The sequence below is a fragment of the Molothrus aeneus genome, chromosome 3 (genome assembly GCF_037042795.1).
Source record: "Molothrus aeneus isolate 106 chromosome 3, BPBGC_Maene_1.0, whole genome shotgun sequence".
NCBI lineage: Eukaryota > Metazoa > Chordata > Aves > Passeriformes > Icteridae > Molothrus > Molothrus aeneus.
The window spans coordinates 88,559,134-88,584,936 of NC_089648.1; positions in this window are offsets into that span (position 1 = coordinate 88,559,134).

Below are 25,803 nucleotides of genomic sequence, written 5' to 3' on the forward strand. Positions count from 1 at the left end.
CTGCACAAATGAAACAAATCTTTGAGAGGAGTAGTGTGGATTTTGTGTCCAGCTGCCACACAGAAGGGAGCTGAAGTGGGCCTGGGTCTGACCGTGATCCTGCTGTGCCAAAACCCTGGGTGGGGAGGAAGGGACGCACTGATTTTCTCAGGGCAGGTGGGCAGGGGATGCCAGGTCTCAGGGGAATGCTGGCCCTCAAAAAGCACCAACAGGAAGGAAAGGAAGGATTTATCCTCAGGTCCTGGGCTGTCAAAAATGGATTTTCAGGACCTGACTTCTAAGCTATTACTTGGTCTTAAGTGGATTCAACCAGAGGCTCACTACAATTACTCATTGGTACATTATGGCCAGAGAGTGAGTAAAAGGCACAGTGTGATTTTCCTGTAGCAGGCAGCAGTTTTTGATGTACTTGTTATAAGCCTCTGGTCCCCCTATTGAACCCAGGGTTAATTTAGGGAGGAATTAATCTTTTGCACATGGGTGTCCATAGTGGCTTTGGGGAGGGCTTTATAGATCTGCAGATATCTGTGTGCATGTGGTAAAACACCAAAACATCCCCTTCCTCCTGAAGGGAAAAGAGCCCATGTTTGAGAGGAGATCCACTCCAGACTGCCCCAGACAACGTCACAGCCCTGCCATGGCACATCCTGGCGCCGCCAGCCCTGCCTGTCCCTGCCCACGCCGTGGGGCTCCCCCACCTCTCCAGGTCCTGGACCCCGTGTCACCCCTTGGCCACCAGCCCCTGCCCCATCAGCACTGCAGAGGGGCCAGTCCCAGCTCCCCTCTGCCCTGCCCTGCTTGCCATGGGCCCCCTGAGCCAAGCCCACCCACAGGGGCACATCCCAGCCTGAGAACAGGCTCCTGGTAACACACTGCAGGTGACATCCCAGGTACAGGCTCCCCTGGCTACTTTCTGTCATCACAGTTCTCCTGCTGTGCTGAAATCTCCCAAGGCAGGGAAGAAATACCTGGCTATGTTGGGAATGCCCTCATCCATTACAATTCAAGCAGAAGACTTTTCTCTGAGAGCTGGTTGCTAATTTGAGACAAGTTGTTAATGAGGTGCAGGATATACCCTCAGCCAGCTATCTTGTACCATTTTGTTCCCTGGAATTAGGTGTGGCTTTCACTTCCAGCACCCCTGAAGGCAATGTGCTGGGGTTTCAGGCTTCAGCATGCTGGGCTTGAACTAACAAGGCAGCAGCACTGCTACATCTGTTCCATCTGGAGCTGTATGATACTGATTCACTTTTATTTTCCCCCTACAGCTTCAGCCACTGGAAATAAAGGGGTGCAAAGAACGTCATCCCTTGTCATTGTGGTTACAGAAAATCCTGGAAAAGCAACTGAGAGTAAATGTAGCTTTGAAAATCAGGAACCGAAAAAAAAGAAACCGTGCAACATTTATTAATAAATTTCAGTTAAGTCTCCCTGGTTTCAAGCCCAGTTACACAATTTCTCTAGGGGGAAGCAGGAGGAAAGTGAATTTATGACTGTTGAATGTTCGAGCCTGTCAGAATTGTATTGAGTACTACAAAAAATGGATGGCTAGAAATAAATTTGGGTGTGAATAAGCTGTTTCCTCCACAGGTCTGGTTTACACTGGCAGGGTGTGCTTAACGGTTGACTGGAGAAAAAAAAATGTGACAGACAGGATGGTTTCTTACAAGATCCTCAGGGAATTTAAACACCAGCTCTGTTCTTTTTCCCTTTAATTCACCCTCTGGTCACCAGCAAAATAATTTAGATTCAAGCTTTGGGTTTAGGAGAATTACTGGTAGAAAGGGAAGGGTTAATTTGTTTACTTGGGGTGATTTTCTGTTTATTTTGTTTTACTTTTTTAAGCCCTGATGTGAATTATCCGTTTTGGCAAGTGAATGGGAACAGTTGCATGTACTTGGTATTTTCTGTCACACACACTATTATTAGTAAGAAACACATTTCCTTTTGGGGCGCTAAGGACAAAAATAAGGCTGTTCACATCACCACCCCCCCTTATTAACTCTGTTAAAGCAATTGTGTTGGCATTTAAGGGAACTGGCAAACGCATTTGTTCAGTAGCAAATGTGATGCATTCAACATTCTTTTCACATGAAGAAGAAAACAGGGGCTTTCAGCACAGGGAATATAATAGCCAAGCTTTGGTAATGATTTCTAATATTTTAAAGAGAGAAGAGGGGAAAGAGATCTCATTTACTTGTTTCGGTGTGAAGGAAAGGGAACAGCTCTATTATCCAAAATCTCCTCTGGAGCTTTCAGTGCTATTTGGTGCACATTTTCTCTCCATGTGTAGACAGACCTGCCCTCAGTGACAGCTCACTGGGCTGTGGCTTGGACTTTGTGTGCAATATGGACAGTATTGCTTTATCATCTAAGCACAAGGACAGGACATGTCTCCGTAGCACAAAGTTTATCCACTTGTAGGGCAGGATTCCTTTTCTAAGAATGAGCCCTATCACGATGCCCAGATGCTGTTGAGCTCTTTTCTTTTGTCAACAGTGCTATCATCAGTCATAACAACATGGTGGGTCATCTTGCTGAGTACTCAAGCAACTCAGATCATGGGGTGCTGAAATTTGCCTCTTTTCAAGGTGCTCTGCTCACTGGTATTGGCTTAAAATTTGGCCCAAATTAGGTTGGTTTGAAACTGTTGTGGTATTTTCCAACTCTATTGTGCTTCCTTTTCTGCTGGTACTGATTAAAAAGAATTCTTTAACTCTCTGTTCTCGGGTCGGCTGTCTGTTCTCTGCCCCGAGATGAGTGGGATGGTTCTGCGGCAGCCCGCGCTCTGAAGAATGAGTCTGGACTCTTTGCTTTTCGGTCTGCAGGTTGTTTATTAATTCTTATCTACAAAATTTTCTTTCTGCCCAGCTGAGATCTGCTCAGCAAGGCAGCCACAAGCACTCTCCACCGCCCCCGAGGCGGTGTCATCTTTTTATACTACAAACTACGTATGTCATATAAAGAGATAATTTTACTTTACACTTAGCAATGAGGTATTTTTCCCGTCTGTTTCAAGGACTTTGGTCTTAATCCACCAGCCTTTAAATATACATTAAATAGCATTTAACAAGTGGCTTTTAAAATAGGGTGAACTTTTGCAAGGGGAATATTTATAGAAGTAGCTATTTAGTTTGCTAGTAATTTTCGGTATTCATTTTGCTATTGCTGAATATATAGAACAGGATTATTCACCCACATTACCCAGCTGCTTCTGTTTGATAACACAATAAATATTGTGAGGTAAGTGTCTTTCCATGGTAATGACTGTGATGTCATGATTCATGTGATGTCACAGGTATGAAGAAGTGGGATCTGTGAGAAAGAGCTGTTTTTGAGGCAGAAAATCCTGAAATATAACTGTCTTGCATTATTGGTCAAACGATAGATTAAAATGCAATTCAATTAAGGAATATTGCAAGAAATTAATTTTCTGTGATGCACTTGAAAAATGCTTCCTGATATTGGAATTCATTAAAAACACAATAGTGTCTTATTAAAAGAAGCTGTGGTACTTTTCCAACTATTCTTTTCCTATGAATGAGACTTGGAGATGCCAGAAGCTTATAGAAGAAAGGAATATATTACAGTGTATTACAGGGTCGAGCAAAGAATATGTTTGGGGGGTGGGATTTGGGATTTTTCATTTAGCTTGCTGGCAGTTGCCAGCTGAACTGGACGTCCACTTGCTTTTGGAAGTTCTCTGACCCTTTCAACAGCTGGGACTTACAGAATTGTAAACTTGACACACATTTGGATAAGATTTTTCTGGTGCTGCAGCTCCGTGGAACTACCATGAAGCCATGCAAAGGAATATTCAGAAATGTAGGTTTTAAGTCAGGTATACAAACCATCATCACTAGATGCTTCAGTGAGTGTTTTGTGTAAAAGTCCTGTGACATGGTTTGAGTTGATCTAACCCGAAATGCTATTGGCTCTTCTCTTCAGAAGTCTGCTGAGATAATGTACCCTCTCTCTAGCTCAGTAATGGGAAAAATCTCTTGAGCTGGACATGTGCATGTGTATGATCAGCTGGTAATGAGCTAAATGGTCTCCACTGACAGCAACATCTACTTTTGTCTTTCTCCATTTGGTGGAGCTGCACATGAGCTGCTATATAAGAGAACATCACTTCATACTAAGGGAAATATGCTGGGAAAAATCCATTTTGGATTTATGTTTAGAATATCCACAGATGTCTGCTCAGGTTTTCCATTTCGTAAACTCTTGTAGTCAGGCTGAAAATGTAACTGGAGCTGGGATCAATGGGCAAACTTACAGATATTTTATCTCTTGGATCAAAAGAGTATGGACAGGGCAAAAAAATACCAGGAAAATTTGAACAGCTAAACCAAATGCAGGAAGAGAACTGTTAAAGATTTCCTGGTATTTTTTAACTGAGGATCTTCTCCAGCAAGTCTCCATTAATACAATGTCCTCCAGTGCTATGGATCAACCAACTTGCTCCACCAGCGAGAGCGAGTTGACTTCCCTTACATTGGCATAACTGTGAATGTTATGAGAGGAGGTTGATACCTGAAAAATATGTCTGGAGGTGGCAGCACTCATTCAATCTGACCAAGAAATGATCACTAAAAGCAAGAAGAAATTATGGGCTTGGAGAGTCTGCCAAGAACTAGCTGGGACAAGATGTGACGTGCTTCAAACTGTCAGGCTAACCCCACACTGACCAGCTGGAGCTTGCGATGGCAGAGGCAGCCGGTCTCTGGGATACTCTGTGGCTCTGAGTGCTGGACAGGCAGCACACAACACCACGGGTAAGCTGCACGAGGCCAGCACTTCTGGAATTACAAGGCCGAGAGAAGCACTGCCAGTGTTGAGTTTTCCAGGAAAATGGAAACAGGTAAGTGAGGAAAGTACAAAGTCAGCTTTAGGTCAGCTCTGCAGAGGAAAAAGAACACAATAGGCAGCTTTATTTTTCACAATAGCTGATCCTGAAGGTGTTTTTAATCATTTTCTATCCACTCAGACAGAGAAAGTTATCTGTGAAACTGCTACAAATATTTGAAAAGTGTTGCACTGCCCTTGAAATGAGCAGAATGTTTTTAAACTGATACTGTACAGAGAAGGTGAAGGCCTAACATAGTCTGTGATTGATCTGAGGTTTCTCAGTCAATCTTGTAATTTCTGGGATGGTAAAACAGCAGCTTGTTATCTGTAAAAAAAAAAACTTGCCCCAAACCCTTAAATTCCAAGACAGTAAGAGGGGGAAACAAAGAAGTACTACTGTGAAGATAATTAACCCTTGACAACAAAACAAAAATTTCTTGCACAAAGGACAGCTACCTAGCTCACATTGAAGCTTAGGGCAAATGTTAATACTCCCATAGCTGACTTATAGATTATCTGAAATATCTTCCCAGAAAAGAAAAAAGCAAGTCCCTAAACCAAAGGCCACAAAAACCATGGAGCCATGGAGCTTCCTGAAGTATGGGAAAAGCACAAGGCATGACTAAGAGCAAGTGACTGAAAAGAAACATCCAGGAGCTGCAATGACTTTCTTGTCTTGCTGGAACATGCAGGTATTAGAAGTCATGAAAACAGAAAGAGCATTTGGATGCCTTCTGTGGGATTCCTTTTTTCTCTACCCTTTATTTTCTCCTTCACACACATGAAGGAGGAGAAGAAGTTTCTGGTGAACCTGTTTGCTTACCTGGTTGCACACCTGTTAAGTCCCAATGCCACAGGAGTTGCCTGGGTTGATGCTGCCCTTTAGTGGTGCCAGACATTTTTCTGGATGTGACTGTGATTTCTGAACACTGTCACTGCCCAAGTATGAGTGTAAATGATGTCAACAGAGAATGGTGTCAGGTCCTGTTTGCTCAGAGGTGTTCTTCCTAATAGTGTTGGAGGAGATGTTAAATGGGTTGACCTGAAACCAAGTGCTGTACCAAGAATGTCCTAGACAGCCTGCTGGGAACAAGGGCACAAGCATTACACACAGTGTTACTGGCACAAAGAGGAATTTTCAGATGTACTGTCAGAAAAAGGATAAATTTTATTCCCACTGAGGGTTTATTAGAGATGGGTGTAAGAGTAAGTTATAAAATGTGAGAAATGTATTGATGTTAATAGTCAGAGGTAATACATGTCAAGTGTTGAGTCCCTTTCAAGGGACACCATTACTAGAGTGGCTGGGGATCAAAACTAGTGAGAAATGTTTGAGGACATCTTCCAAGAGCTTGAGTGACATTTATCCTACTGCTCACTACTAGATAAAATGTTGAGAATCCCCTGGATCGTCAGTCCAGCAAAAGTTACCTTCAACTTCAGGTAAAAAAAGGAATGGAAGGAAGGTGCATTGATCTGGTACTCACTGCTGGGGTAAGAACAGGAGAAATAAGCCTTTGAGAAGAAAAACAAACAAAAAACCCCAACCCCCCAAGAAACCCAAGGAAAATTGTATAGCAATATCAAGAGCTGCTGAGATATAGCAGTGTTACCAAACCCTGGAAACAAAGAGGGGTGATCAGGTTCTGTCACAGACATCTTTTCATGAAAAATCTTTTCCTTAGGATTTTTTCCTCCTGAGAGGCCTCAGGAACAAAATGTAAACAATGATTATTTGCTGCTGTGGAATGCAACAGGTGCATCTGTGATTGGTCTCATGTGCTTGTTTTTAATTAATGGCCAATCACAGCCCAGCTGGCTCGGACAGAGAGCCGAGACACAAACCTTTGTTATTATTCTTTCTTTTCTATTCTTAGCTAGCCTTCTGATGAGAACCTTTTCTTCTATTCTTTTAGTATAGTTTTAATGTAATATATATCATAAAATAATAAATCAAGCCTTCTGAAACATGGAGTCAGATCCTCGTCTCTTCCCTCATCTGAAAACCCCTGTGAACACCGTCACAAGGTTCAGAGGAGCTCCTGACTGAATAGGGAGATTTACCTCAAATACTCTGCCTACAACTCTCTAAACCAAGAATGCTTCAAGTCCCTGGTTTTTTCCAGTCCAAAAATTTAGGGGAGAAGAAGTAGTTTGATGACAGAAAATTTCTGGAGAACAGGACTGTTAAAATTGGAGTTTATAATCTCTGACTGTATGATTAGCCTGCAAAACCAAACATATGCCACAATTTATAGCTCCCTTCTTATCCAAGACTGTCTTGAGCAGATGACACCTACACTGAGGACCAGAACTAAAGTGCTGATTCTGTGTTCCTGTGTACATGTTGGATTATTGTCAGAAAGAATTTAAACAGAAACAATCCAGGGGTTCTATATCTCTCCCCTCCCATGCTGTAACTCAGTAACTAGGCTGACCAAAGGATTTTCTGCCTGCCCTTCTGTCTCACTGGGTTGTGGCTGTGCCCCTGGCTGTGCAATGCTCAGTGCCAGGAGAAGATGTGCAGAGCTCTCCTGCCCGGGGTGTGCAATGGCTTGGTGGTGGGATTCCTGTCCATGGATGCTGCAGAAGGTAGGTTCATAGTCCTCAAGTCCTAGAGCATCTCTCCAGCCCAACAACTGATATCTGTCCTCAAGGGAAGGCTAGGGCCAGAGGAACCTGCTAGTTCTAGGGGGGCAATGAGACAACTGGGGATTATTAGCAGTCTGAACACAGATTCTCTGAAAGAAGACTTGAACCCTATCATATGTGCAGCATGACTGGTGGCCAAAGGAAGAGTGAGGAAAGTGAAGTGTGAACATTTTCATATGTAGTGGGGTGCAAGAGTTAGCTACTTCTGAGATTTACTGGATTGTCTGGAAGTGAAACAATATCTGGTACAAGGCAGAAATAGAGCTGAAACTGTTTAGAAAAATAACAAAATCCTGTTTGTTGCTTTTCTTTCTAAGAAAAGTCTGTTGTTTAGGGACAGTGATTCTAAACATATGACAGAGAAAATAGCATTCGGAAAGCAGTTGTATGCTCAAAATATCCATGCTCAAAAATGTAGTAATTTCATATACTGCTTTGGTTTGGGTTGTTTGACAGAGGCATAAAGTTAGATTTGCTGGGTCCTTAGGTTACATGTATGAACATTTCATTTGCATGTACAGTTAAGCCCCAAGTACATTTTAAGAATACATTCTTATGAATTTGGGCCAAGTTCTTAAAGGCAAGACAGATTTGGAATAGCATGCATGACTGCCTAGGATCCCTATACACTGGATTAGTCATGACGTGAGATGTGCCCGTACTGAGGGACTCTGAGCTTTATAATCTTGTCCATGTTCATTGTAACATTTTGACTTGCATGAATCCAAGAATGCAAAAGGAAAGTAGGACATGAAATGAACCTCTTCCAGCATCTTTATCAATGCAGTACATTTCTCCCAGCAGGCCAGAGTGTGCCTAATCAGACAATGAAAGGCCAAGAGACTCACCAAGAGACTAGAAATCCATTAATTTGGTATTGCTTGTGGGAAAAAGCTGGAAGCAATTGCAGGATTTGTTAAGCAAAAGTCTTGGCAAAGTCAATTGATTAGGGAGGTTTCAGAGAAAGCTGTTCTTGCTGAGCTGCCAAGGTAAAAGGTCCAGGAAATTTTAAAGTGTCTTGTTGGCACCATGTGAAACAGAATGGGTGCTGCCATGTAAAAAAGAGCTGAAAAGCTATGTGAAGTTGTTGCTTTGTTTTCTTTAAGAGAGGACAAGTATCTGATATTTCACCAAAAATCTGGTCCATCCTCTCATTTAGCTACATTAAATCTTCACAGAGCCCAGTGCATACAAGGGACTGACAAATGCAACTGTTGTAATAAATACTCATTACAAGTGTTAGAGTAAAGAATCTCTGTCAAGAGAAAACCTTTCCTAAGATGAAACTGTTTTTAAATAGGGGAGAGTCTCACTCAGCAAGCACATAATTCAGTGTTTGTCCATTTTTTTTTGTTCCTGGTCCCCTGCACCAGCTGAAAACTCAAAACCAGGAGAGAGCCAATGCTTTCTACAGCACCCCAAATTAAAAGCTATCCTCAAACACTCCAGGATTTCAGAAGGAATGATAATACATCTCTGAATAAAGTGGAATTGTGTCCAAATCTGCTAAAAATTGAGTGGGGAGAAGGTATTACAGCAAGAATTTTTACACAGTCAGCAATCAGATGTAAGGAAAAAATCTGTTATAGATGGCCTGTATTTCACAGATAATGAGGTAAAGAGACCCAGGTTAGGTGTCTGGAGAGAAAGAGCTGCTCCCCAGCATCTTTCCAGGGACAGTGTGGAGACATGGGGACTAGCTAAAGCCTGACTGCTGTGCTCTGTGAGGCAGCCAGGGGAAGAGAGAGGGTCTGTGTGACCAGAATGAGACACACAGTGAGGTGCTTTGGAGCCTTTGGAGCGCTTCTGAGCAGTGCAAGCTCCAGCTGTGCTGGAGCTCCCACGGAGCTGTGCCTCAGTGATCTTTTCCCCATGTGAAGGGAGCAGGCTGCAGTCAGGTGAAGGCTGGCACCTGCACAATGCTGCCCAGGGAGAGATGGCCAGGCTGAGCTCGCGGTCAGTGACAGCCCCTGCACAGCCCTGAGGGTGACACTGCTGGCCAGGGGAGCGCCTGGCTGGGCTCAGAGGTGAAAGGACGCTGTGCAGGGCCCCAGACCTGAGCACAGAGCCCCTGCCCTGTCAGCCTGCCTGCCGGGGAGGCCAGCCTGCGGTGCTGGGGCTCTCCTGCACACGGGAGGGCAGAGCGCGGCGCGGAGCTCCCGCAGGACGGCAGGGGCCCTGCCAGGCAGGGCAGGCAGCAGAGCAGCAGCTCTTGGGACATCAGGGCTCTCCACTGAAGCGTGGGGCAGCGGCCAAGAGCAGCAGGAGCAGCCACTCAGAAAAGCTGTTGCAAGGAATCCAGACACGTTGGGCTCTTTTTCTCCACAGTGACCTGGCCAAGACCCTAAGACCTGAAGGGATGGTGTCAGGTCTAACCAACATCCTGTTGGTTGTTAGGAAAAACACTTAGGAAAATGAACTGTCCTTTTCTGTTGTGTAATCCTCCACCCATTCCAAATGGAAAGGGAAATGAAGTAAGGACTTATTTTTCATGTTTTGAGAAGTGCCTACATAAAAAGACAAGTTCCAAGGGAAAAAAAACCAAAAGATTTCTGACATACTTGTTCTTTGTAATAAGAATACAAAAATTGGTTGCTTCTTTGGGATTCTTTGCATTTTGCTTTATACAAACAGAACAAAGGGGCAATGACTGGGCTACTGAAAAAAAAAGTTTTGTTTCTCCCCATGGAGGACAAGAAAGAAACTGAGAAAAGTTTGTCTCCCCTTGATGGAAAAAGGGAACGTAACTCATATTCTGATCTGTGGGACTTGTAGTTCTGACAACAGAGAGGTCAGTTATAAAAACTCCTAAAACAAGCAAAATGATTAGCATCCTTCCTCAGGGACACCTATAAAACCCTCACATATTTATCAGTGGGAACAAAAATTGGACATTTCTGTTCAGGCTAAGGTGGCACAATTACAGCTGCCAGTGGTGGACTTCTGGCAAGATCCACGGACTGGTGATGCTGCATGTGGGAGGTGGAAGTGAGGAGAGAGGTGCCTTCATGCTGAATGTGGTGTGTGCACTGTGTGAGGGGCACGTGAAGCTCCCTGGGGGCTCTTGGTTGCCAGCCTGGATGCAGGGAGGGGGACAGGGCAGGTAATCTCAGGGAAGGTAGCCTGTGCAAGAATTGTGATTGCTTGCCCTCCTTGGCCTATCTGAAAGGGAGGATTGGTCAAGATTAGCCACTCACAGCCTGGAGAAATGTCTCTGGGGCCACCTGTCCCTGAGGAGTGTGTCCTGCCCCTTTTCCCTCATGGGCATGGTTAATGAGCTGAATCAGTTCACCTAGGGCAGACTGAGAGCAAGAGATGATTTGAGAGAAGCAGCCAGACACACATCCAAATGCATGCAGGGGAGACAGGAGGAGAGGAGTAGGGAGAGGGCCTGTCCTTTAGCCATGCCAGTGAGCAGCTAGAATCTGTTTATCCCACCTTGGTAAACCTCACCCAAAGCAGTGGGTAGCCAGTGCTTCTGGCTGCTGGGGCTGCCCTGGACTGGGCTGGGGAACTCCCACCTTCTCACATGTCTCTTGTTGAAAATAGCTGCCTTCCCTGGAGCACATTCTGCTGCCTGTGTGCCAGGTCAGGTTGTCAGAGAGACAAACCCTGAAATCCCATGTCCCAGGAAACTAGACCAGTTTATCCCATGTATCTACAGGCATGGGCTGGCCTGTGACCAAAACCACCTGAAATGTTTTCTGTGAGTTGGCATCTGCCCTTGGGTGCTGCTTACTTCTGACATTTCCTCAAGAAACAGAAGCATCACAATGGCATTCTAATTTCTGGTAACAGAAGTTTTGCATGTACTAAAAAAAGGCATAACCATCATGGCTTACTTACAGGCTTGGGAGGAGGGTTTGGCAGGGATAAAATCTCTGCAAAAAGTCTTTTGGAAGCGACCCCTCCTCTCTGTGCTGCTGACAGTCTTGGCACTGTCCAGATCACGACTCTTGGCTGTAATCCAAGTTTCTCCTGGATGCACTTATTGAATCTCCTCCCCTTCTTTTCCCCAGTGTGGTTGGAAAACAAAGCCACACAATGGGGTTTAGTGAAAGAGTTTCTTATTTTACCCCAAGAGCTACTTCCCAGGGGACGAAAAAGACATCCACACCCTTTAATTATGATTAGTTGCTGCCTTTCAGTTTTGAAAACCTAGCCTTGATGCCACACTTTCTGGAGCTCAGTGGTGGGCTGTAATCAGTTCTGGTCAGGCCTTTTGGCAAATGCACCAGTGCAGTATCGCCTTGGAAGAGTTTTTCCCCTTTGCAATTTGTCAGGAGTTGTGGACATAGTTCCAAGCCTTCTGTTGGCAGAGTGGTGCATATGTTTAGTATGAAGTATGTTTGTGTGATTATACTAAGTTAATATATACCTAAAAACCAAAGATGTAATAAGATTAATAAATTCTATGGTGAAGTATCCAGTCTGAGTTTTGAGGGGAACATATTCCCTGGGAGAATGTAAGGACCTGACAGGCTCAATAAAGTGCCTTCAAAGTAAGTGAATGAAATGGTATCTGTATCTTGGACAAGAGAATCTATTTTTAGACATGATGTTTTGACATTATCTCTGCACATCGATGCTTCGTGGTTCATGAAGAGAAACTTATCAATCTGGTGTGACAATTATATGGAAAACCTCACAGGAAGCAGATTTTAAGAAAAGGGTATATGGATTAGTGATTTGAGATGCAGCAAAGTATAGGGGAAGCAGCGAAGCTGGATCCTTGAAGAGTGTGAATTATTTCACTATCAGCAGGATCACAGAGGACAGATCCAGGATGATATTGCTCTTAACAAAAGTTGCCTGAATATATCCAATCAGCATGTTTGACAGTGGCCCGGGGAAAGCTGTGAATGGAAAACTTGCTGTGCAGCTGGTTCAGTGCAGATCCTTTGTGGAGAAGACAACGGCTCCTCAGCTGGATGGATGGGTGGGTGGAGGGAGGGATTCAATCAGTTCCCATAGCTCCAGGTGTGCCTGCTGAAACTCTCTCCAGAGGGAGAATATCTCTGTGTTGAGGCAATGTTAAAAATGGTTTTGGAATCCCACATCCATATATAGCGAAACAATACTGCTGGATAAATGCGACTTGTCAAAGCACATTGCGTTTTTACCTTCATAAGACCATTATTTCCAGCTGATCCTGTCTAAAATAAGAAATAAAAATCAATAAATCGCAGATCCATGTAATCTATTCTTAAAATGTAATGGAACCTCATCAGTAATGTCTGGTAATTTGCTATCAGCATGGTCAAGGACAGACAAATTACTTAATTACATGTAACAGTTATTCCGTAAAGACTTAGGAAAACACAGATAAACGTAACTAATCCCTCTTTATTTATTCCCTGCAAACAAAAGCCTAAGGGTTTCTGGAGAGGAAAAAAAAAAAAAAAAAGGAGCTGTGCAATTAACATAATTAGGGACGGCTGTCGCTCAAACCCGCGCCGCAGCCCCGGGGCGGGTTCCGCGCGCTGCCCGTGCAATGCGGCGCTGCGGCCACCGGGCGGCGCCGTGCGCAGGCGGCCGCGCCGGGCGGGGCCGCTCCCGGGGCCGCTCCCGGGGCCGCTCCCGCTCCGGGCCGCCTGTGCCTGGGGGCTGCAGCGCAGGAAGGGTCGTGGCTGTTTAGGGGCGAAGGGTCAAAGGAGAACTCTGCCAACCTCGTGGTCTGACTCGTAGAAGACTCAGGGAAAGTTGCCCCGCAGTTCGCATTGCTCATGGCCCCTTCAGCTGGCTGGCTGGATAGATGGAGGGAGAGCCAGCCAGTTCTCATAGCTCCATCCAGCTTTAGGATGGATGCCTGCTGAAACTATTTCCACTGGGAGCACAACTGTGTGTTGGGATGACCTTGAAAATCGTCCTGGAGTCCTATATCCACAGTAGCCGCAGGTTGAACATCCACTGCTTCGCAGCTTCATGCCAAAACTATTTCTCTTTACTTGAGAATAAAATATGATTGCAATCAGGAGAGACAAAGCTTCAGATGACTTGGCATTTTTCTTCCTTGAGTGACTGCATTTCTCCAGGTGATGTCTTTCCTTGCAAAGAAAATCATCACAACAGCAATTTGTGGGATATAGGGTCTGTGCTCTTCACATCAAAACAAGAGGAGTTTTCACTCAGCTGCTACCTGATCAGGATTAAAAGATCATGCCACTGAAGCTACCTACACTTCATTCTGCAGCCATCTCCGGTTTGCATCTTGGCAACCTCACCTTTGCCCTGGGGCAGGATCTGTGATTCCTGAAGGTATAATAGATATCCCATGCTTCACATCATATTCTCTTCATGAAAAAAAATGTCTTGTGAGCAGTGGGTGGATGCTAGTTACTATCCAAATTCTGAAATTATCTTCCGGTTGAAGGGAAGCTTGTGCAAAGCCTTATCTCTGCACTGAATGAGGGAAGCCTCTCAGCTCTCAGTCCTCTTCTTGGTTATGAAGACAGGTAACTCCTCCTTGATGGACACACTCCTAAGTTCCCTTTACAGACTACAGGAACCAAAAAAGACACAGAACAGTGAGTGTTCTGAGTGCTAAGTGTTAGAACATAACCACAGGGAAAAAAAAAATGTCAAAGCAAAGCAGACCCTCTGAGAAAAAAAAAAGAACCAAACAAGAGACTATAATAAATTCTGACCAAAAGACAAAAAAGAATTCCCTTCCTAAAAGACATGCAACACAAGAGATGAAGAAAAAGGCAGCCTGATTCTATTAACCAAGTATTAACACCCCTGGCTAAAGAAGCCCTGCAAAAAGGAAGGATTAACATTTTCAATAAAGGGGACCAGATATTGCAGTGCTAATCATCAGCACACTCCACTGACAGAAGAATAGAAAATAATGTTCTTAATAGTGTCAAAGAGAACAGGAGGTACACAGGCAAAGAATCAGAGGGTGCTGCTGGTAAATGGCAAATAACTTGGTTAGAAAAAGGCATCACAAATAGGGGACAAAAGAAATCTGCAAGAAATAGTAACTTTGCAAATTATCCCAGCACCTCTGTGTCTGGCTGAGCTGCAGTTCTGCTGGTGGGTGTCCTGGAAAGCACTTTAGCACTAAGCATAGAGGCCATGGTTTGCATCGTGAATTTCTAGTCACCATTTTTTGAAAAAATAGACCCCAAATGTCCTAAACATTGCACAATCTTGCAAAAAACCATACCAATTTACTGAGTAGCTCTGAAGTGTAATGCCTTGTGTTCTGTGCTGCCTGTCATTGCAGCAGCAGCCTGCCTGTTACATTAAGGTGCATGTGGAAAGATGAGGAATTGTGTTCTGTGATTTAGTGTGAACAGCCACAGTCTCTTTACAACTGAGTCATCTTGAAGCAGCTATTTAGCATTGGCCTCTAGAAGCTGAGCAGGACTGAGCCATTCCCATCCCTACAGAGCAGCTTGCCAGGTATTACAGGTAAGGAAATTCTGGGCAGAAATCTCAACTCAGAAGGTTGAGGGTGCTGAGGGGGGTGGCTGAAGGCTTTAGGCTTCTTTCTGCTGCCACCCTTGTTAGCACTGCATTTCTCTGTGATAGTCAGTGGGATCCAGACACTTTGGATGTCTGGAGCTATGTGCATTTTGTGCTGCTTGGGTGCTATAGAGCTGATGCGGCTCTATGTGTGCATCAAGTTCAGTATCATACAGCATGTGATCAAACCTGTTTCTCCTTCCAAAAGGAGCCTCCTCAGAGAAATGTAGTTCTTATACATTCTGTGAAGAGAAAACTTGGGTTCAGATAAAACACATAATTTCTGGCTGCCACAGAACTGGACCTATAGGATATTTTTAACCTCTTTCATGAGATGATAAAATACTGAGGATGGGGTTTTGCTCTTTCCTGTTTTCATGCAACACTCTAGCACATCTGGGCCCTGCGAGTGCTACCATTATATGACATGATTGAATATAGCCAAGAATTCTCTTGCTCCCTACCCTAAAATGCCTGCAGAGCCAATTAACATTCACATTGTACACAGGTAGCATTTTGTCCATTTTTGAGTGACAGTTCTTTGGAGAACAATGCAGATACGCACAATATTAGATTCCCCCACATTTACAGACTCAAGGAGAAAAACTGCCCTCTCTTGAGACTTCCAGGGCATTTAAGCAGGCAGAATTTAATTACTGACGGCATATAAGGATGTTCTCTGAGCTTCTTGGAACAAGAATGAAGAAGCAGGAGCAGGACCAGGAGCGCAGACAACCCACATGATTACTCAGAGGGCTCCTTCCCAAGTTTGCTGAATCATGAACATCTCTGACGCAGGGAATTCTCTCCCTGCTGCTTGTTTCAATCTGTGCTGTGTTAGGGTACAGAGCTCTGGTTTACAATGTGTTTTGATTTGGCTGGGGGTGAAAGGTTCTTGGTTTTAAGTATCTTTTGTTTCCCCCATTAACCCCTACAGTGTCACAGAGTCCACTCTATCCTCAAAATTTCATTCCTGGATCCAGTGTCTGAGGTTTCTCTGAAGTTTCCTCAGGGGCCCGTCAGTTCACAAGAACACTGTTACCAAGAGATTAAATGAATTAAAAATTGATGACTGTTCTGTACTGAATGTCTTGCAGTCAAGGATATTTAAACAGATAGCAGGGAGGATGAGGGGAAGATTGTTTGCCAGAGTATTTTTTCCTGTTTTTAAATAATAGTTTTATGGGGACAGGGAGGAAGATAAGGAAATGTGGAGCAGGGGGAGTGTCTGCTGGTTCTGGGTAAGGAAATTCTTCTTATAAATGCAATATTGAGAAAAAATAGACTGCTCTAGGAAAAGCACTTTGCCTAAATAACACAGAAGACACTCAGAGAGGAATCAGAGAATTTTGCAAATTAATAGAATTTGAACCCAAAGCCTGTCTTGGCACTTTGATAAAGCTTACAGCTTCTGGGGATGGAGTGGAACACAGCCAAGTGCCATGATGGTGGCCCACTGTGGCTGCTTCATAGAAGGGCAGAGTGCAAGGCAGAGTGAACAGAAGAGCCATTTTGCCCAATCTACCCAGCTTTAGAGTTGGTCAGGATTCAGTGCTGCTATAGTCCCTGTTGTCCATGGGCTCTTGCCTGTGCTATCGATGGTTTTTGTACCATCTGGTGTGATGGCTCCTGGGATGGGAGTGGCAGATGTTTGTGCCTCTGTTTTCCCCAGTGCTGCTGCTGGAGGTGGGTGGAGAAGTGACTGGCCCTGTGTCCTGGCCGTTCTAAGAGAGTTGCAGGTCCAGATCTGCTTTAAGTTAATGAGGCTGTTACGGTTCACATTATACCATGTTCACAGTTCAGCTCTTTAAACCAAAGTTTTAAAAAATGCTGGTGACTATGCTTCATTTGTCTTCTGATTTCCAGCTGGAGACAATTTGAAAAGAGGTATTCTTTACAGCATCTGCTCTGAACCTGTTGGGCACCTTTAAAGGTATCATGATCTGAGTACGCCAAAGCATCTCTCTTTTCTAAGAATGATGCTTGAACTCCATCTGCACCCCTAACTTCACCTCAGAGCCTCAGAAGATGATGTACTGCTCAGAAGGAAAAATGTTCATAGATGAGAACAATCTAATCCTGATGGATCAGATCTGCTAGCAGACAGGGGTGTAAACTGGTTTATGTGCACTGCCTTTCTGCCTTTATTCCACATGAAACACCAGTAATTTTTGGCATTGTTCCAGTCTGGATTGGTGACTGTGTGGCCTTCTTCCCTGTCCTTACCTGCATAAAAATAATGGCCCTGGTCAGTGTCAGTAGTAACAGAGAATCAATTGAGCAGAAGAGGATATTTTGTATGCTGTGAATTTCCAAGTTTTGAGATACATCAGTTATGAATATGAGATTGGAGTTCAAATTCAGAAATACAGATAGGTGGAACAAACTCCATAGTTCACTGGGTAAAATCCACAAATCCACTGAGCAAACTGCTACAGGCTCTCCATGTGTGTCTGGAGAGGGAGGGACAGGACAGGAAATAGTGAAGGAGAGTACCGAAGAGCACCTTGTTTACCATGTTTGGAATATAAGTTCAAACAAATGACAAAACTTGTGACATCCAGTCTTGATTGAGAGATGAATGAATGCCTCAATAGGTACTCAGAATAAAGCAGCATTAGATCCTTCCTTGTATGATTCAGTCTATTGGCAAACTCTTAAAATGAATGGTCTCAGTGACCACCCAAGTTGTATTTTTCTTCTTTCCTTAGAAACTATTAATTTCCTCAGAATTTAAAAACTATTTCGTTCTGAAAAGCAGCTATTACACATCCATGTGAGCTAATATTTTTATGGACTTAGTTGTATTAAAACCACAGTCATTCAGATTTCAAAATGTAATTGACCCAGTTAAAGTACAACACTTGCAAATTTATTTTTCATTCTAGTTTTGCCCCGTGAAATGAGCCTGTTTTCTTTGGAGAAGAATGAAGAAGGAAAGCCTCAAATACGTGGCTATAATTGTCTTCATTAAAAGCTGGCTGAAAAGACTTTATCCTGTGGGGTCTACTCTCTGTCTCTTTGAGGTAAGTTCCCATGTATTTTTAATGGAAAACTTATTGCAAATCAAACCTGTATTCTTGCAGCGGTACATGAAAGTGGATGTTCTGTCCTGTTTCATCGTGCTGGGTCTCCTGGGAAGAGCAGCTCATTACGGCGTCAACTGTCCCTGCCCTTTGCAAAAAGCCCCACCAAGGTCATATCAAGAGGTGATGGATAAAGGCAAGCTTTAACCCCTGACCTTGACTTTCCTGGTGCTGAGTGTTAATAAATCTACATTTAGGGGTAGATGTTTTCTCCCAGCTGCTTTCTGTTTGGCAAAGGGGGTGACATGCTGTTGCACAACAGGTTGCATTTCCTGGGGCAATGCAGTGTGTCCCCAGCACAGAGCCCTGCTCCCACCACGGAAGGATGGCTGTGAACAGGGCTTGAGTGTGGGGTGGGGCTCAAGCCACATGATGGTCTGAGATGTCTGGATAGATGGGCTCTCTCCTTTTCACAAGGGAGCACTTAGGTACCATGAAAACAGCGAGGTTTTCATTCTTTCTGCTGGAGCATAGGTGAGGCTGAAATGTTTACCCATATCATTGTCTTCAGAGTGGTGTTTGAGGTGACCTTCAAGCAGCTAACACCTTTTAAAAAGAGGTCCCCTCCCTCTCACACCCATGGGAATACCAGGAGGAAACAATTCCTTTGAAAGGTTTCAAAACTACAGGGATATCAAGAGCACTCTTCAGCTCTCTTTTTCAGCAGCCTCTTGCCAGGTGACCAGAAAGCTTTTCCCAAAGTTTTTCAGTGCCATAGCTTTACATGTCCAGGAAGGAGCAACTCAGCTGAAGGAGAGGCCTCTGTCCTCTTGTCTGCCTTTCTTTGTTCCTCTGCTTCATTTTCTCCAAATGCTCAGTCTTTCCTTTTTTTTTTTTAATTCCCAATTTCATCCCATTTTCCTCAGCTCTGTTCAGTGAACAGCAGCAGGCTCACTCCATCCTCTGCATCATTTTTTGTAGGACCTGTAATGCTGCTGGCTCTTATGTTTCCCAGTAGGGAAAAGGGCCGTTTGGGGCACACCTCAACACAGATTAGAGAATGAGAAAATTAATGTCCTGGGCTGATGTAGTGATGTAGTTCTGAACACTTGGTTTCTTTTCTGATGAGAAGTATTGCCCTAAAACTTCCAGTGCATGAAAGCTGCCTGTGATAACTGAGGTGGAAAAATTAGCTCCTGCATACAGCTACTCTCAATGGCTCTGAGCATTTAAGTGCTGTCATCTTCCAGGGAAGTTAAATTGTTCTGTTGCCTGTGTCCAATTAGCCCTATAATCAACTTAGCAGAATGTGGAGCAGGAGTGTGCTGAGATGGGGTGTAGTCATTTTGTCAGAGGATATATTCAGATTGATCCCGAATCGGGGCAAGGACCCACAGGGGGATCTTGGAAAAAAGGGCAGAGATTATACTGAGCTACTTGGAGCCTTTACAACACTGGAGGAGAGGGAGGGGGGGAGTGCTTTCTGCACACTAGAGAAGAAATACCAGAAATGTCAGAATTACCAAGCCCAGAAGTTAATGACACAAATGTTTGGGGTTTATTAATTCAATGTAAACATTCAAGATTGCTGTAAAAAATTATCAGCCAGCAATAGCAATGAGAGTCAGCTTTAGAAGTACCAGAGTTAGCAGGTAATTGCAATTTGCTCTAGTATTGTCCCCTCTTGGCTTTCTAGGCAGCAAGGCTTTGTCCCGTGACTCTGCAATTTGTTTAAACTCCTCTATTGCCAGAAATTCATTTGGCTGTATCTTTTTGGGTTTCTGATTCTACACAGGATAAATAGCTGGAATGGAACCTTTATCCCTTCTAAGCCTCATGGTTTGTGCAAACATGTTAGAGGGAGAATTCACAGCCCTGCACCTTGGAATAGTGAGATCTTTCTGCACAGCTTCTTTGAAGTGGGTGCCAGACCAACATTTGCTTACATGATTGGCCAAGGTGACAACTGATGTCAGAACAGTTTGATGTGGCACAACCCTTTTGCATCCAGGGCAGGCTCTCTCAGACATCAGTGCTCTGTCTTTGCATAAATATTTCTGACAAATGCCCATTTGCTCCTTGGATGAGTTCTCTCAAGCCCTGGCATATAATGCAGAGGTCAAAACAAAGGCCACATGAGTATGTCAGCAATCCATAAACCAGAGAACAAGAAAGGCCAAGAAGGAAATATAAAGGCCTTCCTCCAAGGAGGCAACTGAAATTGCAGTATGTTTTTCTTTGCAGTATGTTTTTCTTAGCTTTCAGAGTAATCTGTAGAGCAAGGAGGCAGAAAACAAGATGGAGTGGGAATAAATAGAACAAAAATTGCCTTCTGGTTACAGAAGATATAAAATTGTACCATTAGGCATACACCCAAAGTGTGTGTTGCCATTCAGTGGCACCTTCATAAGCTGGAGACCTGAGTGGAGAGAAACCTAATGAGGTTCAACAAGGGCAAGTGTAGGGTCCTGCATGTGGGGAGGAATAACCCCAAGTACCAGTACAGACTGAGGGCTGACCTGCTGGAGAGCAGCTCTGCTGAGAAGGACCTGGGAGTCTTGGTGGATGGCAAGTTAACCATGAGCTGGCAGTGTGTCCTTGTAGCCAGGAGGGCCAGTGGGTGCCCAGGAAGAGTGTGGCCAGCAGGTCAAGAGAGGTGATCCTCCCCCTCTACTCAGCCCTGGTGAGCCCCCATCTGGAGTGCTGTGTCCAGTTCTGGATCCTCTGTACAAGAAAGACAAGGAGCTACTGGAAAGGGCCCAGCAGGAGCTACAGAGATGATTTAGGGTCTGAAGCATCTTTCTCATGAGGAGAGCTTGTGGGAGCTAGGCCTGTTTAGTCTGGAGAAGACTGACAGGGGCCCTCAATTCATACAAACATCTCAAAGGTGAGTGCCAGGAGGAGGGTGCCAGACTCTTTTCAGTGGTGCCCAGTGACAGGATGAGGAGCAATGGCCATGAATTAAAACACACAAAGTTCCACCTCAACATGAGGAAGAAGAACTATTTTACATTGAGGGTGGCACAGCCCTGGAACAGGCTGCCCAGGGAGGTTGTGGATCTCCCTCTCTGGAGATATTCCAAATCTACTTGGATGTGTTCCAGTGTAGCCTGCTTTAGGTGACCCTACCTTGGCATGGATGTTGAATTGGATGATCTCCAGAGGTTCCTTCCAACCCTAATGATTTTGAGATTCTGTGGTCAGGTCTTGAGGCATGCCTGACCCAGTCGGGTTCTGTGATGGTTGTGTAGTGTTGTCCGTAAAGGCTCATCCAACTCAAGTATGAAGTCTTATGCTTTTGACCAGGCAGTAATCTCTCATCTTGTATTCTGCTTCTTTGTGATCTCTTCCCTCCAGCTCTGGTTGATTTTCAAGGAAGAGGTGTTTTCTTCATACCCTTCCACATTTGTCTCATGTTTCCCCTTCTCCTCATTTATGCCTCTGTTGTGGGTGCTCAGATTTTGCTGCAATTGGTCCTATGGCTGTGCTGGCCTGCTACTGTGTAGTGCATCAAGCTTTGGGGTCAGGCATCATCCCCAGTCTCTCTTCTGCTGTCATGGATAATGAAAAACTTGTGCCCCTACAACTGCATATTAAAGTGATATCATTTTAGGAGCAGGTAGTACTTCAGAGTTTCATTTCCAAAGCATGGACTTGATGGATTTGTCTACATTCAGGAACTTCCTGTCATCCCCAGTTTCATCCTATTTGATACAGATCTCCTGCTGAGTGACAAGTGGTGTGAGCTTACTGCAGCAACAGAAGGTGAGGGGAGTAGTTATTTTTAATGCCCTAGGGGCACCCTTTGTCCAGATTACTCCTTTGTCCTCACTCCATATTGCTGTCCTTTAAGGTTCAAAAGTTGCCATGTGTCCTCAGCATGGCTACAGAAGAGGAGAGATAAACAAATTTGTTTCTCTCCCCTAGCTGTACTGAAGCCAAACAAACTTGGTATTTTTTTTTGCAGACAGCATTTAGTGTTTTCCTCCTGGTAGTCTGCCAAGCAAAATCTTTACAGAAAAAAGCATGGTGATAGAAAAAGGCCAGAGCAGGAGCTGTCTCTGTCTCCCAGGTCAGGAAAAGGTCAATGCACATTAAATGAATATTGCTGGTGCTTCTGTTGCAACAAGGCCTAAGCAGTTCAAAGCCAGGCTGCATCATCTGTGGCTGAAAATAATTTGCAGTGCTGCTTCCTGAGCAGCAGATTGGCTTCCCATTACACAGGCTAATGAGAAAGTGTCACAAGTGGTCTCAGTAATAATCTGCAGCAGACACCCTCCCACCCCTCTCAGCACACTTGCAGAGATTTTGATAAGAGAAAGAGAGAGAGAGAGAAAGAAAGAAAGAAAGAAAGAAAGAAAGAAAGAAAGAAAGAAAGAAAGAAAGAAAGAAAGAAAGAAAGAAAGAAAGAAAGAAAGAAAGAAAGAAAGAAAGAAAGAAAGAAAGAAAGAAAGAAAGAAAGAAAGAAAGAGAAAGAAAGAAAAAGAAAGAAAGAAAAAGAAAGAAAGAGAAAAAGAAAGAAAGAGAAAGAAAGAAAAAGAAAGAAAGAAAAAGAAAGAAAGAGAAAAAGAAAGAAAGAGAAAAAGAAAAATAATTTCTCATTGTGTGTTCTTTTGTATGGTCAGCCTGAATCTGCAATTCAAAGCAATGGGATCAAGAGAGCTGGAAGTGGGAGGTCTCTCTGTTTACATCACCACCCGACTGCAATTCCACTAAAGCCCTCAGCAAAGCAGAGCTGTTGGCTCCTAAGGGCAAATATGGCATATCCCTGGTATCACCGGATTGCACAGTGGCATTTTAGGATTTCCCCAGTAAAAATGTCTATTTTTGAAACTTATCTTTTTCCAACACTTCCACTCCACCTCTCCCTGGACAGTCTTGTACCTAGCTGCCAACAATAGAGCAAATGGCCTCTGATCCCTGCAGTGTCATGCCAGTTTGGAGCAAAAGCTCAGAATCTGGGTCAGGGCAGAAATGAAAAGGTGCTGACCATGAATCAGTGCTCACCACTCAGCTTCCCAGTTAAGATACAGTGAGGGGAGGCACCTGACCTTCGGAATGCAACAGCATGGGGATTCTTACTGGGCTGGTGTGTTAACAACAGCACTAAGCTGTTACATTACAAACTCTTCTTGGCCATGCAATATATCTCTTTTTGCATTTGGATAGCTGAGGAGGCAGTGCAGTGCCCTCTGCCCCTTAATCCACTTTTGTTTCCAGTGCTGCTCCAGGGAGGAGCAGCAACAGCCTTTGTAATATACTGCCATGATGCTGACAGGTCAAAAAGCACCATGATCATAAACCACCTCTTTGCAGGCTAAGGCCAAGGTTTGCAAAGATCGATTCTCCTGCCTTGCATGCTTCCAGGAGCCTGCACTAATTGCACTCTGTTACTCATAGACCATTGCATTAACTCTGGCTTTCTAAAGGGCCCCACCAGGAACACTGCAGACATAAAAGCAGCGGAGTGTACCACAACCTTGGAACATAAGTATTCCTTCTCTAATTTGTTTCTGGCCCACTATTGTGTATTGTACATCATGTTGCAGAGGTTATGAGAGTAAGAAGGTCTTCACTGCTGCCTTCTGGGTCAAGCCAAAACCTTTGGGGAGGAGGTGAAAGGAGGATGATTTCTTTTTCCCTAAAAAAATGTGGGCATGGTACAGCTTTGCCAAATAAGGATGGGATGGGCAGTGGAGAAAAGGGGCAACATGCAAGGAACAGACTGAGAAGCATGTGAGAGATGAAGGAGGCCTGACAGGGAAGCAGGCTTACTGCTGAACCTTAGTGGGGTACTTTTGGCTCATGAAGGCACTGAAAGTTGAACAAGGACTGGAGGAATGTGCCTACCTATCCAGGACTTGGTGGATAGAAGAAAAGTTGTTTACCAGCCTTTCTAGTTCATATTTTTCAGTCACTTTACCTAAATTTTCCTCACTGAAATAATTTACTTATCTTTAAGTTATTACTTATATATTTTATTAAGACCTGATTCTACGAGAGCCCGGGATACTCTTTTGTCTTCTGTGTGATGGATCCAGCTGGAAGAGAGAGGCAATCAGAAGGTCTGCCTCAAGTCTCTGGTCTGTTTTGGACACAGACAACCTGGAAAGTGTGGTGTGCTCAGTAGGGGAGGTGTTTGCTATTATCAGCATCACTTGAATAAAGAGAATACCCACAGGCAAGATGCCCTACATATGCTCACGGGGCTTGGGGCTGCTTGTAAACTTAGGTCCCCAGTCCCTTCAATATCTTTCTTGATCACCACTGCAGTGCCATCTAAATGTCTCCCCTGGGGACCTTTTCTCTGGTGTCACAGATCAGTAACTCACTGGTTCTTGGGCAGATCTCACTCTAGTGAGGAGCCAGAAGCTTCCAGCTGAGACTGGAAGAGAAGGGAGCTCTGGGCCTGCATACCAATTTTTCCTCAACCATAAAACAAGTCACAGATTCTGAGCCCAGAAAGCTAAAGTAGAGCATTCTTTATGTTTAATCCTCACCAGAAGTCACAGAATATCCAATGGAATCTATGATAAATTACAAACTTTAGGTGAAAGACCAAAAAGGTGCATTCTTATCACTGTGCTCTTGCCTTTTTCAGTGTATGTCTGATTTGGACTCACAACTCACTATTTCTTCCAAAAAGTAGCTTCTAACCTAAGATGTGGTATGGGTCAGGATCTGTTCTCCATAGCAAATGATTAATATTATAAAGTTGAAGGGTTTCTAAAAAAGTAAGCATGAAGAATTTCTGTAAAGATTTTCTTGGCCATTGGTAAAAAGTTTGCTTTAATTGACTGTGAGTACTGTTTCAGAAAAAGGCCAGTCTAACAACATAAGGCTAGATACCATCACCTCTCCTTTCTGCAACAGATACTTGTACTGCAGCATTGTGAGAATTTAAAAGAGGGAAAAAGGGGCAGAGAGGAAACAAGACAGATATTCAAAGAGGGAACAGAATGAAGTGAGCCACATTAGCAACCCATCTGGTCACCTGAGTTCAGAGTTATCTTCTTCCCTGTCCCCATAAAAGTATTATTTAAAAACAGGAAAAAATACTCTGGCAACAATCTTCCCCCCATCCTCCCTTCAAATATCAGGTTTGATATTTTGAAGATATTATACATAGGAATTCTATACATTAATACATATTTACATTTAATTCTAATTAGACATGGGTGTTTCCCCCATTAGATTAGATTGTAAGAAGACATAACAAGATTGTGAGTGCTGTGCCTGACTTTTCATGGGGTTTTGTAAGGCTGGGTTAACCAGGGAGACCCAAGAAATTTTGACCTAGCATTTGGGAAGCAGCCACTCAACTAATCTGTGCTACTATGCTGCTTAACCTCGAGTCTAAAGGAGACATTGAAACCCATAATAAAGCCCTGGGACTGACAGTCAGGACGTGTTACAGACAGGAACATCCCTGTGGTCTAAGCTGTCAAAATACTAACCATAAATAATAAGAAGGGAAGGTTGAAGGGAGGACAGGTAGTAACTCTCAGGGAATAACAACACTTACAGGTTAATCCATCTCTGCAGGTTAATCCATCTCTGTGGTCTCCTTGTCATTTGAAGTTCTCTTGCCACATCATGAGAATGGGGAGCCATAACTGCTAAGAAACAGAAAACATTTCAGCCTCTGGGGTTCTGCCTGATCTGTGTCACTGTCATTAAATGTAAACTGTCCTTAAACAGGCATCTTCAAGAGAAAACTACTGAGTGGGAGAGAGGGAGCTGAGGCCTCCGTGGCTTGCCTTCTGCTGCTTTCTCTCTTTCAACAGTGCAGATGTTACTT